Source organism: Bos javanicus, chromosome 3 (genome assembly GCF_032452875.1).
Source record: "Bos javanicus breed banteng chromosome 3, ARS-OSU_banteng_1.0, whole genome shotgun sequence".
NCBI lineage: Eukaryota > Metazoa > Chordata > Mammalia > Artiodactyla > Bovidae > Bos > Bos javanicus.
Genome location: NC_083870.1, coordinates 26,826,902 through 26,843,739, shown reverse-complemented (window position 1 = coordinate 26,843,739; position 16,838 = coordinate 26,826,902).

The following is a 16,838-nucleotide window of genomic DNA, read 5'->3' as shown; positions in this document are numbered from 1 at the left end:
TCATAGTTTATCTTTCTTTGTTAGTTATTATTTACCTAGGTTTGTGGAGTTTAACCTCAAACATATGCATCTTATTATTCAGCCAAAGATTCACAGGGATCTTCTGCAGATTTCTGAGGCACTTTCTCCATGTTGCTCTTCTACTCTGGAGCACGTCACAGCCTCCAGCTGTCCCAACCTTACCAAACTCTAATCTCTGACTCTTCAGCTCAGTGAGACTTCCATACTCTGTGTGGATCCCCTCTTCCTGCATCCTGGTCCAGAAACGGTATAAAAATAAAAAGCCAAGGTTATGGTAGAGTTCACCTCACTCAATTCTCTTCTCTCAGGAATGCTGGTCCTGAAACACCTGATGTTCAACATTTGAAAAGAATCCTTTCATATTTTTGGTGTAGTTCCCTAATTCTTTACACTTGGTGGACTGGCTGTGTACCACTTTCTTCACTATGACCAGAAACAGTTCTTTAAAATTTAGTTTTTATGCTCTCTTTCATGAACACTCTGTTCCAGACAATCCTAAACTATTTCCTTTACACAATTTGATGTTCTTCAGTGTATTTGGATCTTTTATGCCTTCCTAGAATGCACCTTCCCCTCTCATTTTTGTGTCTCACCTGTTACAAAGGCTATCTTAAAATTCATCCTTTCCAGAAAACCTCCAGTGGTTAATCTATCCACCCCTCTTTATTCACGAATCCTTTGTCATAGTTTGTAAATAGTTTCTAGTAGATTAAATTATATGACTGAAGCGACTTAGCAGCAGCAGCAGCATGGCCATGGAGTTCTGTAAAAAGTTTTTGGCATTTATTTTATATGTGACTGTTTTGCTGATGTTTATAAGCAAGAGCTTATAAATGAAAGAAGTCTGTCTTCCATTTATTCCCGTTGTTGCAAAGCCACCTAAGCCAATTTGGCTGTCCTGAATTGAGTAAATATTAGTTACCCTCAATAGTTTGGTGCAGAGTCAATGTACTATGAAAGAAATGAAGCTAAATATAAGATCTTTCAATTAATGGGCCTCTTCCAAGATGATGGGACGGTCCCTAACAACCTGTTTACTTGATGAATGTTTTAATACATTTTGCGAACGACATATATTTGAACCACAATCAGTTAAGGAACTCTCTCTTTCCTTTATGGATTTCCCCCCCAGCAAATTTCTCCTTTTATCAGGTGTATTTAAGGGCGTTAGGGGGATGTAGCTAAGGAAAGTTGAATTGGTTTAGTTTAGGTTTAGTGGGATGTATTAGTGTGGTTTGCAAACAGTTCCAGATATAGTTAACTTATTCCTATTTGTCCTGTGCAGGGATAGTCTTACTATCCACTGGGCAAACTTACCCACTGAAATCATGGGAAGATGCAAACCAGAGAGCCTACTGCAATAGAACAGGTTCTATGGCATTGAGTATGGACATGAGAGAGGGAGAGATACAAGGTTTTAACTGTGCAAAGCCAAAAGATAATCTATGAAGATTCTCCCGAACAAAACATATAAAGTTGTGATTGGAGCATTCAGTCCTCATCAATAATAAGAGAAATTTTGTTAAGAATATGCTCTATATACAGTATATACAATTATAAACATTTCATGAATTTTTCTTTTCTGAAGAAATTATGCCAAATCAAACTGATCAGAATTCCTTATTTACAGGGCACAAGTCCTGTGTGAGAGCTATAGTGAACATATCCACTGAAGTTGTGTATTGGTGCATTTAAACAATAAAAACAAAACATTTTGATCAACAAGTTAGAGGAAGAACTAAATTATTTTATTCTCTCTATTGAAACTATTACAGAATAATTGTCACATGAAGAGGCTATCAAAGAATATGTACTTAGTCGCTCAGTTATGTCTGACTCTTTGTGATCTCATGGAATGTAGCCCACCAGGCTCCTCTGTCCATGGGATTTCCCTGCAAGAATACTGGAGTGGGTTGCCATGCCCTCCTCCAGGGGATCTTCTCAACCCAGGGATCAAACCCAGGTCTCCCACACTGCAGATAGATTTTTTACCTCTGAGACACCAGGGAAGCCCATCAAACAGTATACAGCCCCCCAAATGTAGGAATATAATTCTAAAGCTGCTATTAGATATTAATTAATTAAAATATCATGTTTTTTGGATTCTTTGTAACCCTTATTAACTTTTTAAAATTCAAAATCTATTATGATTTTTCCCATTGCATATACATATTTACTTTTATACCTAATTTTTTTATACCTAATTTTGTATTTATAATTTTTAATGCTTTTTCTCAAAAAAGACCCTCAAGATGTATGTCTCAGGCCTCATAAAAGTCGTACTCAACATGAGATGGGTGAAGATGTTTGCTTTTCCCCTTCATGTTTCGTTTTTCCCCTGTTATGTTTAAAGCTCTGAAAACCATTGCTGTAGCAATAAGCACCTCTCTTCATGTCCAATGCTGCTCGTTACTATAATGAAAGGGCAAAGATGTTTGCACTTTGCTACCAGATCACAGCAAAGGCAACAGTCAGGTTCAGTTCTGCTTCGTGTAACAAACTTGCATTATTAGGCAGGCAGAAGGACCATCACAAAACTTGTTTTGTAATCTTAATGGGGACCCAAGTCTATGTCCTTTCAGGTGCTCTGACAGGACGTTTCATGGAAAACTTGTATGAAGCAAATGATAATATTCTAAAGGCTGAAAGCTGCTAAGCATCCCATTGGAGTCAGGCAAACAGGAATACTCTGAATCAGCATCTCTACCCATGATTGTATAGGAATTGAGCCTGGATGAAAAGTAAGCACTTGCTGGATTCATGTATCCTGTTCTTAGAATGTGGGGACCCTCTATAGTATTTTATCTAATTCTCTTCTCTTGATCATCACTTATGCCACCAACAAAAAGCATTTCTAATATTCATTATACTAATTGTCAAAATGCTGATAATTACTGGAGATGATGATAACTGAAAAACTCAGAGTTCTCGCCTCTGAAGTATGGCTTTCTGGGTAAATATTAGCTAGTCAGCCCTGGGTATGCATCCCCCAGTCAGAGCAATCCTTGGGTGCAGATTAAATCTAAATCACACACACATACAAGTCACACTGTCAATGCTGAGGCATTTCAAAGGAAATTACAGAGAATGTAACATGTCTCTTCTGTTACAGTTGCTTTTTCATTGAGTCCCGAGGAAGCCAGTGTTCCCAGGTAACTCTGCTCTTGTCTGTTCTGTATATTGGGGTTCTGCATGCTGCTTCTTTTGAGATAAATACAGTGGGTCCTATTGTGTTTAAAGCTTTGAAAACCATTGCTCTAGCACCAAACACCTTTTTCCATGTCCAGTGCTGCTTGTTGCTGTAATGAAAGTGCAAAGATGTATTTGAGTTGGTTTATGCCAGAGAAAATGTGGGAGCCTTGGTCTAGACCAGCTGAGCTGGGTGTGACAACTGTAATGTCATCTGATCTTCTTCTCCTGTCTCTACCCTCACTCCCTGTCATTTCCAATACATGCTCCCACCACATTTCACCCACAAAGACCTTTTGGTACTGGGGTCCAAATGTCCTTAATCAATCAGGTTACTAAATCTGATGGTTAATTTTAAGTGTCAATTTGACTGGGCTACATGGTGCCCAGATATTTAGCTAAACATTCTTTCTGAGTACATCTGTGAAGGTGTTTCTTGGAGAAACTAGCATTTGAATTAGTTAATTTAGTAAAGCAGATTGCCTTCCCTAATGCGGGTGGGCCTCATCTAATCCACTGAAGGCCCAAATAGAACAGAAAGAAGTGGGAATTCTCTCTCTGTCTGCTTTGACTGTTGAATTGGGATATCAGTTTTCTCCCGCCCTTGGAATCATCTCACCTGGTTCTTAGGCCTTCAGGCTCAGACTCAGCCTACACCATCAGCTTTCCTAGGTATCCAACTTGTAGACCACAGACTGTGGGACTTCTCAGCCTCCGTAATTATATAAATCAATTCCTTATAGTAAATATTTTTATATATAAAATAAATCCTCCTCCCCCTCTCTTTCTCTCTCTTACTTGCTCTCTCAAGAACCCTGACTAATACACCAAGGTAGAATTGCATCTAGTCTTCTGGATTAGAAGAGCAATACTGGGAAGACAGCTTAAAGGGGAACTGATATGGGACGGCCCGAGCCAGGACGTATGTAACCTTGGTCTAGAGTGGACATCTGTCATTTGTCCGCTATTATCCTTTCTTTTCTCTGGGACCAGTCATCTGTTATTTAGAACTGCCCCTCCCACTCCTAAAGATGAGGTTCTGTAAGTCCTTTTCCAGTTTTGTTCTTGGTCTCAGGGATGACCCAGTCACTCAAGACACAAACCTGGTGCTTCCAAGGATTTTTTTTCTTAACTGAGAAGCGAGCCCTGCCCTGTCCAACAGCAAAGCTAGAATATGTAAGACTGGAGTTGCTGGGTGGAGGGCCCCTTGAACAAACATCTCTGCATTGCAGCACAAAGGCGAGAGGGAGGAAGAGAGTCCTGAGGGCCTGGGCTGTGCTCTAGTCATCGCTGATGCCCAACACTATTCCTGTTTCTCCCATTTGGGTTATATGAGTCCATAAATTTTCCTCATGCTTGAGCTTGTTGGAATTGAATTTCTGTCTGCCTTTTTTTTTTTTTTTTAACAAGAGACATCCTAAACAAAGCATCAGCTAGGGCAGCAAAACCATAGAACCTGGTAAAACAAAAGACATGGAGACAACAAGGAAAATGGAAGAAATGTATGATAATTCTCAGGAAAAAAATGAACAGTGAGAATCAAATTTGCAGTCTTGGAAGTCTGTACCTCAGGGTAGAGAGAATGGGTACTGAAAAAGATAACCTTGAGATCTGAGCCCAGAAAGACAGATGTGACTACACTGGTTTCATTACCTTGGAGGATGGGATGGGATGGGATAGGGTAGGGCGGGATGGGATGGAAGCAATGGGAGAGCTCTGCTTTTCAAAGTGCTTGTAGGAAAGGGAGTAAAAGGTGAATGTGTCAGACAGATATGAGCACACCTGCGTGGATACCCACAAACCATGAGTGTAGAGAGAATGACTGAAAAGAGAGGAGAGGAATGGGGTGCAAGGGTGGCTGAGCTCTGGGCTGTGCAACCAGAGAGAAGAAATGGAGACTTGCGCCTAAGAAGCTTCACAGCCTGCGTGCTGGGCTGGGGCAGGGGGTGGGAGTGAGGGCATGTCTAGCTCCCTGGAAGCAAGGATCAAAGTCTTGGAAGCCTAGCCAGCCAGGCCAGGAAACAGCCAGGCACACACTGGGAGCAGGAGATACAGTAGACACAAAATGGATCGAATCAAGGGTACACAGATGCAGCCTCAAGCCCAAGCTAAGGGCAGAAGCCAGGTGACAGGAGTGAGTCAAACCTAGAGAGTAAGACAGAGTCTGAGGGAGGAACCCAGGAGCAGAGGCCAGAAACTGGGACTGGATGAGCTGGGTGGGTATGGACGAGGTGAGCGGTTACAAAGCTGCAGACAAAAAGCCTGACATGGAATCCCACCTGGTGGCCATCTGCTGCTGACCTGTCACTTTCGTGCCTGTTTGTTCACATGTGGTGGTACTGCCCTCGGGGCTCCTAGGCCTGAGCAAGCCTTCCGACAGCGGTGGCAAGATAGGGAAGGGATAGCGCGGGAATCTCACTCTACTGGACACAGGATGTTGGATACGTTCTCCTCGAACTGCTGACAGCTTCATCTTTCCTAATTTGAGGGAAGAAACGAGAACAGCTCTCCTGCACCTGACTCTGGGCACCCTGCTATGCAGAAGTGCAAGCGACAGGGTCCCTGAGAGGAGCCGGCCTTTGCAAAGGCCTGGCCAGATGAGGGCTCTGAACCTGTCAGGAAAGCAGATTTTAGAAATGTCCAAAGAAGGGTTGGGTAGGTCTCTGTGGGCAGAGGCTCTCAGTGAGCAGACAGCTCAAGAGGAAAAGGAGGCTATTTGGGACCAATTTTATTTTTTAACAGATGATGGCAAGAAAGCAGAACTCCTCAACTTATACTTTGCCTCCAAACTCTCAGCCAAGGAGACTGATGCCCAGACTGGAAAAGACAGAATTAATGCTGGTTAGATGGGGATTCCCAGGTGGCTCACTGGTAAAGAATATGCCTGCCAAGCAAGAGACATGGGTTTGATCCCTGGGTAGGGAAGATGCCCTGGAGAAGGAAATGGCAACCTGCTCCAGTATTCTTGCCTGGAGAATCCCACGGCCAGAGGAGCCTGGCGTGCTACCTCCATGGGGTCACAAAGAGCTGGACATGACTCAGCAGCTGAGCACACGTGCAGAGGGAATGAAGCCACATAGAATTTGATGAGCAGACTTCACATGCCCACTAAATACCTGAATGCCCCAGTGGGATTTAGCCCCCTCAGAGTGCTCCTCATATATTTCTGAGATGCCCAGAGTGCCTGGATCTAAATGTCCACTACCCCAAATCTCTGCCTGCTGCTAATGATACTTACAGACTGGCCATCTACAGGCCACAGCTAGTTCATTCTACTGCTGCTACCATCAGGCAAGCCTTCAGCAAGGGATGCCATGCTCCCCTCTGCCTCCCCATCAAAGCGCAGGACACAGCATTCCCTACGTGCCTTCCAGCAGGACTGAGGCTGATCAATCCTTCCTTTAGAACATGAGCTGCACACCAGCAGGGAGTTCTGTCTGTTCTGTTTTCCCCACTTATGGATCCCCAGGGTCTAGAACAGTTCCTGACATAGAGATGGAGCTCATTAAATCTCTAATCTCAGCAAGTCTTGACTACACACTCCAAAATATAAAAACTAAGTGGAGAAAAACTAACAACAGTTAAAAGATGCTGCTAATTTCACGGTTCTCAGGCCCAGATTTAGGAGTTCTTTTGTATAAATAACAACAAAAATACACCCTACCCCCACCCGCCTCTGCCATGAGCAGGCCATGGCTTTGCACATAGAAGATACTTTCATGGGAAGTAAAGGGTGTGTTCAGCTGATGAAACAGAAAGAAAGTATCCCCTCTACCCTCCCCACAGTAGAGAGACCCCACAGTGGGCATGGCCCTTGAGCCTGTGAGTCAGTAGGTGGTACCTTTGTGAAGAAGGCTGCCTTCTCTCAGCAGGGGCACCCCACACCAAGGTGGATGTGGCTCTGTTCTTGGACACACAGCTTCATGTCACCCCTTGGCTAGGCTCTTCGCTCCATGGACAAGTTGCTTTGTCTCCTTATGTGGCTCCCATCCTGCCTCCTGGCAGGAGTCAGTGCAACTGCCCATTTGCAAGTGCCCTGGAGTCAGGCCTGCTCTGCCTGGAATCCACCCAAAGCCCAGAAAGAGCCAGCATCCCTGTGCTCATTTCCTGTCCCAGCACCTGCTCTCCTCTGTGATTGCTGATGGCCCATCTCTTCCCTTGGAAAAGCCAGCCCTCACACCAGGCCCACCATCCTGCCCTGCAGTGACCAGTGGAACGGTTCCATCAGAACACAATAATCCAAGAGGTATGGAGGGAGGACATCAGTCTCCAGTAATGCCATGTGAAGGACAGGAATGATCCGCCCCAGTTACACGGCTTTGGCCATCCTTAGTTCTCTTCTGGGGAGAGAGGACTCTTCTGCCTGAATGTCCCTTGCAGTCCTCTGGGCCTCAGCCCCTCACAAATGATTGCTCAGGGAAAACATCCTCTCAACTCCGCGAGAATAAGCAACTACTCTAACTCATTGCATTCATACAGAATTAAGAAATATTTGCCCCTTCTATGAAAGTAAGGTCATTGCAACTCAGCTCTGGCTCCATCCTACACCAAAATGCACTCTCAAAATAAAGCATTAATCATCCAAACCTAAAACCATATACAGATTAATGATGACTTTATAATTATTCCAAAGAGCACACGCAGGGTACTTGTTTGCATGTGTTCATTACAAAATGACCCACCAGGTGTGATCAGATGTATTCAACTCACCATCTTTTTCTGCACCAAAACGGATGCAGGTTTAAATGACAATTGCCTCACATTCTACTCACAGGGTTCTCAAAACAAACAAACAAACAAACAAAAAACACAGTAGGTTCCAGTTTCAGCCAGGACACACTCATGAGAAAGAAAGAACTACGGGGAACTAAAAGACCTTCTTACTGTTAGAAATGGTGCCAAGTTTCTTGGCCTGAAACCATTTAACCTTTGAATGCTGAGAGGTCTTGTCAATGTCACTGCTGAGTTCTGTGGAGAATAAAACTGGGTGCTATAGACTAGACCCAGGCAAATGTCCTGAATGCAAAAAATAGAAGCTGAATTCTGAGAACCACAAACGATAAGCAACTTAGATCTTGGGTAGTATTTATGAAAGAATTGTTTAAAGGGAATTTATGAGCGCCTATAAAAGGAAGTAGTGAGTTCTAGGAGCCAGTATAGATTCACTCCTATTGTGAAGGCGTAGTAACCATTTTTCTCTTTTTGAGAGGACTATCAAGGGGATTCTGAGCCAGGGTCTGTGTTTCAGGAAGACAGCAAGACTATCCACTCCATATCTGACCCCATAAATTAGAAATTGCAAATCTGTGGTCTGTGGTTCCCTGTGTTGTCTCTGCCCAGCTTTTATGATGCTCTTGATGCAGTTGCTGATGGTTAGAGACGGGGGAGGGGGGAGATCGTTTCTTGTCCCAGTTTCCTTCTGCCCTCCCACTAGTGGTCACGTGAACAGTATGCCTCCCCATGGGAGGTAGAGGTGGGTGGGCGTTCACCCTTCTTCCCAGTCACTCAGGCTTGGCCAGGACACTTGCTTTGGCGGACAGGGTGCAAGCAGAAGTTCCCTCTGCTACCCGGGAGCACTTCTAGGACCCGGGCTGCTCTTCAGCCTGAAGCCTTGAACAAGAGGAAATGCAGAGCAGAACCGTCTCTGTGGATAAGTAACAAGAACAGGAATGAACCTTTATGGGACTTCCCTGGCAGGCCAGGGGTTAAGACTTTGCCTTCCGATGCAGAGGGTGCACATATGAAAGTGTTAGTCGCTTAGTCATATCAGACTCTGTGATTCCATGGACTGTAGCCCACCAGGCTCCTCTGACCATGGTGTTCTCCAGGCAAGAATACCGGAGTGGGTAGCCGTTCCCTTCTCCAGGGGATCTTCGCCACCCAGGGATCAAACCCATGTCTCCTACACTGTAGGTGGATTTTATTTTATTTTTTTACCATCTGAGCCACTAGGGGAGCCCAAGATGTCACATAGCTCCCTGCCAAAAAACCAAAACATAAAACAATAACACTATTGTAACAGGTTCAATAAAGACAAGCAAACAAAAAGAAAACAAATGAACCTTCACTATTACAAGCCACTGATATATTGAGGGCTGCCTGTTACCACAGCCTAACCTAGAAAACGTGACAGAAGAGATAGCCCATGAGAATCTGAACCTTGCACTTCTCTTAAAGAATCAAAAGATCCAATGATGGCCTCCAGGGCCCCATGGCAACAAGTGACTGGAAATGAAGAGCAGCTCCCCTTTCGCGTGGAGACCAGTCGCCATCTGCCCACTTGACTCATTTGCATGACTTGTTGGCCCTTCTAAGGGTGTAACTCAAACTCCCATGCCACCCTTGTATAACAAGAGCCACAGAGAGTTAGACGCTCTACCGTCTGAGCCACCAGGGAAGTCCTTGTAATAGCCAGTCCCGAGCAATAAGACCCCGTTTCAGGCACTTGTCACATGTTCCACATGGCTTCCTTTGCGTCCAACCTCACTCACACACCTACCTACAGCCTGGCAGCTTCTCCAAGCTCCTCGAACGCAGAAGGCTTGCTCACAGCATAAACCATGTGAGGAACAAGGGCTGACTTGACCCTCTCCCAGCTTTCATGAGTCGTTGCTGGAATCCATGAGCACTGCAGTTCACCCACTGCTCAGCTCCAACGCTGGGAGATCCCATCCACCCTCCTCCCATTCCTGGAAACTTTGGCAAGTGCTTCACAGCAGCGTGTGTGTGTGGGTGAGCTCAGGAGAGGACGGAAATGAACACATCCAGAGCCCTACTGCTGTGTGGATGCTGTCATGTGGAGGCCACCTAGTGCCTGGGAGCAAGCCGAGAGTCTTGAAGGGCTGTTGCTGACATTTGGGTGGTTAGAGCTACCCTCTGGCGGCTTTCCCAGTGGTAAAGAGTTCACCCGCCAATGGAGGAGACACAGGTTTGATCCCTGAGTCAGGAAGATCCCCCGGAGGAAGGAATGGCGACCCGCTCCAATATCCTTGCCTGGAAAATCGTATGGACAGAGGAGCCTTGCGGGCTACAGTCCAAGGGGTCACAAAGAGTTAGACACGATTGAGTGGTTCAGCTCACACACTGCAGACTTTCCCTGTCTTCCCTGGCCTCTCCTAACTGGAGAATGCCAACCCCGTGCATCTGAAATGCAGTTGCCTCATCTAGATGTCTCCTCTCTGGACACCCCTAAGGTGCCAAGACTCTAAACACTTAGGTTATGACATGGCAGACCTGAGTGCCAGGGGGCATCCCAAATATCCTCTGTTCAGACAGACCCCGAGACTCCGAGCACATTCATGCTGCTGGCTTGTGGTAGGAATGCATCAAGGTCCACCATCCCTTCAGGGTCCCTGCTGGATGGCAAGGGAAGGTAGGATGCAGAGCTCAATACGGAGTCAGAGATGCCACTGCCTTTCCCTGGAACCCATGGTTTTAGGAAACTAGACCCAGATGGTACCCACCCCCTCACCTGGCACAGGGAGGAAGAAAGTGGAAACAGCTTCTCAGGCTCCTATTGGCTACAGCGAGGCCATGTGGTCTGTGTTGTCTTCCAGCTGAGAGGAGCTGGGATCCTGGACCACCCCAAGGCATCACTGAGTATTTGCCTCACCTGTCCTCTAGTCTCACATCCTTGCCAAGCCCATTTACAGGCTGCTGCCAGGAGGAGCCTCATAAAATGCACCCCTGATTATGCCATTCTCCTGCTTGGCCTTCTCTTATGTGGATCCCATGCTTTCAGGATATAGTTCAAGCTTCTTAGCATAACAAGCAAGTCTGTTCATGGTCCAGCCCACAGGCCTTTCTGCCCTCTCCCACTGCTACTTCCCTCCTGCCCCTGAGCTCACACCACAGCAGACTGTTTAGGGCTCCTCACACACCCCAGGCTGTGGGAAGTCTCCTGTCTTCTCTGTGCCAGAATCTCTTCTGGCTTCTCACAGCCAGTTCCTCCACATGTCACCTCCTTTGGCAAGCTTCCCAGACCCCACAGCCTAATTTTGATACCCATCCCCTGAGATGCTGAGCACCCTGGGCTCTCTGTGGCAGAGCAGCCCTCACAGTATGCTGACACCTGTACTCACACCCTCATGAGAGCAGGGGCTCCACACATCGTGTCTGCATTTATTTTGGCATCAATTAATGCCTTACTCGGGCTTCCCTGGTGGCTTCAGCAGTAAAGAATCTGCCTGCAAAGCAGGGGTCATGGGTTTGATACCTGGGTTGGGAAGATCCCGTGGAGAAGGAAATGGCAGCCCGCTCCAATATTCTTGCCTGGAAAATTCCACGGACAGAGGAGCCTGGTGGTCTATAATCCAAGGTATCACAAAGGGTTGGACGTGACTTAGTGACTAAAACGACAACAATAATTTACTCAGTGTTAAAAACTGCGAAAGGAATCATCCCACATCCTTTCTTCCCCCCACCCCACAAATAAAAACCTTATTGTTTTACCCACTGGTCCTCGAGACTGTTGGTCTGTTCATTCATTCATTCATCAGACATTTATGAAGCCACTACACCGCAGCAGGCACTGCGGCAAGCCCTGAAAACACGTGGCACTGAGCAGCAAGCTAGAGAACCAAGACTATGTCAGATGATGATGTGTGCTGTGAAGTAAGATAAAACAGTGCAAACTGGGCAGAGAGTGCCGCGGTGGCAGGTGATTTGCTTTCGTCGTCCGAGAAAGCCTCTCGGTTAAGATGGTGTTTGAACAGAGACCTGAAGGAAGTGAAAAACCGCATAGATACCTGGGCAAAACTTTTCAAGCAGAGGGAACAGCAAGCGCAAAGGCCCTGTGTTGATCCAGGAGATGCTGTCATGACAAACAGATCTAAAACTCCACACTAGGATGAAACTGAAGCTTATTATACAGAGTGAAGTAAGCCAGAAAGAAAAACACCAATACAGTATGCCAACGCATATATATGGAATTTAGAAAGATGGTAACAATAACCCTGTATACGAGACAGCAAAAGAGACACTGATGTATAGGACAGTCTTTTGGACTCTGTGGGAGAGGGAGAGGGTGGGATGATTTGGGAGAATGGCATTGAAACATGTATAATATCATATATGAAACGAGTTGCTAGTCCAGGTTCGATGCACGATACTGGATGCTTGGGGCTGGTGCACTGGGATGACCCAGAGGGATGGTACGGGGAGGGAGGAGGGAGGAGAGTTCAGGATGGGGAACATGTGTATACCTGTGGCGGATTCATGTTGATATATGGCAAAACCAATACAATATTGTAAAGTTAAAAAAAAAAAATACTCCACACTAAACGGATGGCACAATGAATGCTTATTTCCTGCTCATGTTCCAGTTCCATGTTAAGCTACTGGTGATGGGCAGTCTTCATTTGGGTCCAGACACTCAAATGCCTTCTGTTCTGTGGCTTTCCTGTTTCCAAGGGTCTCGACAACCACTCCATTAAGGGGTAGATGAGGGAATGCAGAAGGCGCGGACGGTTCTTAAGACCTGCACCCACAGTGGAAGTGACAAGCACAACTTTCTATCACTTTCTATCAGAGAGAACCAGTCAGGAGGCCACCCATGGATGCCAGGGTCTGACTGGGTTGCCCTCTACTGGCAACAAGGCACAGTGCAGACAGGCATTTTGGGGCCAGCTGGCCATCCCTGGTTGAGTGGAGACACGGGCTGGCAGTTCAAGGGTAAGTAAGGAGACTGGTGTGGCTGGGGCAGAGGAAGCCAGGTTGAGTAAGGTGGGTGGTGGTGGGGGTCTAGCAGGTTGTCCAAGGACTTTGGACTTGACTCTATGAAATGGGCTTCCCAGGCGGCGCTAGCGATAAAGAACCTGCCTACCAATGCAGGAGACATCAGAGATGTGGGTTCAAGCCCTGGGTCGGGAAGATCCTCTGGAGGAGGAAATGACAACCCACTCTAGTATTCTTGCCTGGAAAATACCATGGACAGAGGATTCTGGTGGGCTACAGTCCATAGGGTTGCAAAGAGTCAGACACTACTGAAGCGACTTAATATGAACACTTGCTATGAAATGGAAGCCCTTGGAGGGCTTTGAGCAAGGCAGGGACAAGAAAGGGTTTATGTTTCAAAGGGACATTCAGGCTGCAGGGTGGCAAATAGACTGCGGGGGACAAGGGGGATGCAGGTAGGTGGGAAGTTGGGCAGTCACACAGGGGCAAGGTGATGGTACCCTGGACCAGGTAGGGGGCAGGGTCAGTGAAAATCCTTCCAGAGAGACATGCAAGCAGGATAGGATTGAGACCTCTGATCTATCCCAACTCCCGCCTTCTAAGCCAGGGGAAGGAGCAGACAGTATTTCAGGCTTTACAGGTAGTATCTGCAGCAGCTACCCAGCTCTGCTATAGTAGCATGGAAGTTGATATAAACAATGTGTAAACGGGAGCTTCCCTGGTGGCTCAGGCCGCCTGCCAATGCAGGGGACGTGGGTTTGATCCCTGGCACAGGAGGATCCCGTGTGCCTTGGAGCAACCGGGCCCATGTGCCGCAACTGTTGAGCCCATGCTCTGGAGCTGGGGAGTGGCAACTACTGAAGCCCTTGAGCCCTAGAGTCTGTGCTTCACAGCGGGAGGCCCACATACAGCAGCTAGAGACTGGCCCCTGCACACAGTGGCTGGGGGCAGGAGGGTAGGGGGGCATGTGCAGCAACGGGGACCCAGGATAGCCAAAAATAAATAAATAAAATTATTTTTTGTAAAAAGAGAGAGAGTGAGAGAGAAAGTTCCAGGTCAAAGACTAAATAAATCATTTCAGGCCTATAATTAAAAACAAAGACAATGTGTAAATGAATGAGCATGATGAATCTCCTGATAAAGCTTTATTTGCAAAAACAGGAGGTCCAGCCACGAAGCTTCCCGACCCTGATAAACCAGTCACAAATGGCACCATTCTTCTCCTTTCCAGTCCAGGTGTTGGTGGTGGCTGCAGAACATGGCTGAGAACTCTGTCACTGCTTAAAGTCTGTGCGACAGCCACTCCCAATAAACTGAATTTCTTATAGTAACACTATGGCAGAGGAATGAATCACAGCTTTCCACTGTCTTTGAGCAAGTTCTCTCTTGACAAAGGAAATGGCGTTTGGCAAGACCTTTTTATGATAGTGCAGGCTCATCAGCTATTCTTCTCCAACTAAATACCTTTATTACGTGTAATTAAAGCAGCAACTGAGAAAAGATGCAAATGTGTTCTTAAAAATCTGACTTCGCAGCAGCTGGGAGCTTTGCAACCTTTTAAAAGAGCACGTTTAACGAAAGCACATTTGGCATGTGACAAAATGGGAAGCGGGGGGGAAGAAGAGCTAAAGAGAGGAGGGAAAAATAAGGAGGCTGCAGCTTAGTGCTCAGGAATTCAGGCCAGTCTAGCAGTCACCCTGTGAGCTGAGCTGACTGCAAACTCCGCCCTAGGCCGGCTCTGCCCTCCACAGTGGCTCCTCAGCCCCAAAGTTAAGTACTGTAGCAGCACAAAGACCACAAAACACCACTTTTCCAACTTGCATCGATCTTTTCCTTTGCAGAATTTCTTTCGTTCTTTGCAAGGCTAAGCTGTATGTGTAACAAGATGGGGCAACAGAAACAGGAAAGGAGGCCAGAGAAAGGATGAGAATATAACATCACCTTATTTATGATGAGAGCTGAAATCCAGGAATGATCCAATTCCTGTAGCCCGAGGTGGTCCAGTAGAACTGTCTGGGAGGTTGAAAATGCTCTGCATATTTACTATCCAATATGGTAGCTACTAGTCACATGTGGCTCGGAGAAGGCGATGGCACCGCACTCCAGTACTCTTGCCTGGAAAATCCCATGGACAGAGGAGCCTGATAGGCTGCAGTCCATGGGATCGTGAAGAGTTGGACACGACTGAGCGAGTTCACTTTCACTTTTCACTTTCATGCATTGGAGAAGGAAATGACAACCCACTCCAGTGTTCTTGTCTGGAGAATCCCAGGGATGGGGAAGCCTGGTGGGCTGCCGTCTCTGGGGTCGCACAGAGTCAGACACGACTGAAGCGACTTAGCAGCAGCAGCAGCAGCAGTCACATGTGGCTACTGAGCCCTTGAAATGTGGCTAGTGGGAACTGCATTTTTAATTTAATTCCATTTAATTAATTTAAATCTAAATGTATTTGTGGCTGGCAACCACCATTTGGGACAGCACAGCTGCTACTGTATGCGTATGTGTGTGTATTAGGCTCCAGAGTCAGACAGACCCAGGTTTTTGACCCTGGCTTCCTACTTACTAACTGTGATTGGGCAAGATGCTTATTGCCACTAATCCTTGGTTTCCGCATTTGTAGGCTGGGTAGACTTGTGCCTACCTCATGGAGTAGCTGTGAGACTGAGGTGAGAAAGTGGAGATAAAGCACTTCACACAACATCTGGCAGAAGGTAAATCCTCAACAAATGTTCACTATTTTTGTTATTCCCTAGAAAACTCATTAAAGGACCCACAACCTCCTTCCAGGAATTTCAGAAAGGTAGCTTCTAGGGTATCTGTACTGATCACCCCATTGAGGCTTCTTGTTATTGATATCTATAACCCTGCAGAGAGCTGATGGCCACCGAAGCAGACCTCTTACCACCTCGAATTATCTTGAGAGTTCCTTGGGGAGGCAAATACTGTAGCTTCCCACTCAATATTTGAGCGGCAGTGTGCCCAGCTAAAAGAACATAGTATACCAGGCTGTCCTGAAATTAAAGACAGTCAGTAAGATGTAAGCAAATGTTGTTACGTGCAACTTTCAGGAAGTCTTCAGAAGGCAGCTTGTATGTGCCCGTTTGTCCTTTGTTCTTTCACTCTTCCTCCTATTTCCTTTCTGGAATGCAGACGTAATGGCTGGAGCTCCAGCAGCCTTGAAGAAGTGCCCTTGCAGATAGAAGCCTGAACTACTAAGAATGGCAGAGTGAAAACAAAAGAGGCTTGGGTTCATGAACACTCTCAAACTACCATACCAGCTGGGACTGCCCACCTCCAGATTTCCTTTATGTAAAGGAAAACTCAGTATTATGTTTACATCGTTGTTCCTTTTGTTTTCTCTTATATCAGGAGCTAATAACAGCTATGGATAATTATTCCTGAGCAGTGATTAATTGTGTAAGTCCAGGTTTTTATGACATGAACAGTCAGTGCAAAACAAATTCTACAGCCACAGGTTCTGCATCTGTGGGTTCAACCAGCCATGAATCAAACTTTTTTTTTAATTCCAGAAAGTTCCAAAAAATAAAACTTGCATTTGCCTTACAATGGCAATTACTTACATAGCATATGCACTGTATTTACAACTGTTTACATAGCATTTGCATTGTATTAGATATTATAAGTAATTAGGAATGATTTAAAGTATACGAAAGGGAGGATGTACATAAGTTATATGCAAATACCACACCCTTTTATATAAAGAACTAGAGCCTCTGCAGATTTTGGTATCTACAGTAGATCCTGAAACAAATCCCCCTTGGATACCGAGGGACAACTGTATTTGATGAAACTAAGAGCTGAAGAAAAATCAGTTCAGTTCTTATTCCTCTATCTTGCCTGCAGGGGGCACTTAAGCCTGGGAGTGACATTAGAAATCACATTGTCAATTTTTTTTTTTTTAATCATCAAGTCTGTTTATTACTTTTTTCTTC